The sequence below is a fragment of the Sinocyclocheilus rhinocerous genome, unplaced genomic scaffold (genome assembly GCF_001515625.1).
Source record: "Sinocyclocheilus rhinocerous isolate Xijiao unplaced genomic scaffold, SAMN03320098_v1.1 scaffold11363, whole genome shotgun sequence".
NCBI classification, from domain to species: domain Eukaryota; kingdom Metazoa; phylum Chordata; class Actinopteri; order Cypriniformes; family Cyprinidae; genus Sinocyclocheilus; species Sinocyclocheilus rhinocerous.
The window spans coordinates 247-1,389 of NW_015626136.1; the positions used below are offsets into that span (position 1 = coordinate 247).

General features: G+C 39.2%; 1 long non-coding RNA gene across 1 annotated transcript; it reads left to right on the forward strand.

Moving 5' to 3' along the window:
• Positions 1 to 238: 238 nt before the first annotated feature.
• Positions 239 to 571, forward strand: LOC107711120 (uncharacterized). The gene is made up of 2 exons (XR_001636666.1): positions 239 to 366; positions 496 to 571. It is a non-coding gene; the product is annotated as an uncharacterized LOC107711120 (long non-coding RNA).
• Positions 572 to 1,143: the final 572 nt, after the last annotated feature.

The window sequence follows — 1,143 nt, forward strand, 5'->3', positions numbered from 1 at the left end:
GCTTTTTATTTCACTTCTTTTGGACTGATGCATGCAACACCCCCTGACTGCCATTAAACAGCTTGAAAGATCAAAGACAATTTTTATATAACTCCGACTGGATTCGTCTGAAAGAAGAAAGTCATATACACCTAGGATGCATTGAGGGTGAGTAATTTATGAGCTAATTTTCATTTTTGGGTGAACTAACCCTTTAATTGCTGTATTTTATTTTTTTTTTTTAATGATCACTCTAAAATGATCATTTTTCTTCCAGGAGCGAGAACGGCAGAAGTGGGACGCATTGAACAAGAAAATAGAACAAGAGAATGAACGAAAGAAAAAGATTGAGGAGGAGAGACGAAAGAAACAGGAAGAAATGAAAAGGTGGGAAGGTGCTTTTCCTATGTGTGTTTGCCAGTGATTGATTTGGTACTATTCAATAAATCTGGATAATTAATCTAGTTTAAGTGTGAATGCAAATCAGGACTAGTGAATTCTTTCTGTCCGCTTTAGGAAGCGGGACGAGCGTTTGAAACGGGTTGTTGAGGCTCGAGTGAAAGGTGAAAAGGAGAAGGAGCAGGAAAAGAAAAAGAAGATTGAAGAAAAGATGGCACAGCTGGAAAAGAAAAATGACATGGTACTGAAGCAACACTCTACAATGCGAGTAAATCACTCGCATATGCGACTAAATCTTCACTCTGGGTGACTAAATGATGTCTAATATTAGCCACTGGCTAATAATTTTTTAGATTTTACTCGCCAGTGTGAGAGTTGGAGGCTAAGGCCCAATCCCAATTCTACCCCTTAGCCCTTCCCCTTTCCCCTCCGATTCGCACGTTCACTTGAAGGGGTAGTTAAAGTTGCGTGTCTGTGCGTTTCTCTTTTTAGAGTTTACTTAAAAATCGCTGTTTTTTTTTTTATCCTCTCATTCCTGGAAAATATAATGTAGCGATTCAGTATTTAAACTGTTATTAATAAAAGTCGTGGGGCAGCATTGACAAGTTTCTTTGCTCGTGTGTGTGTGTGTGTGTCAGTAAGCAGCGCGTTAATCTAGAACCGTAATTAAAGGCTCTAATGCGCACACCATAGGTGTGTGTATTGTAGGAGCTAGACGACGTGTGACGTATAGTTAGGGCTGTTGCGATAACCGCAATATTTATT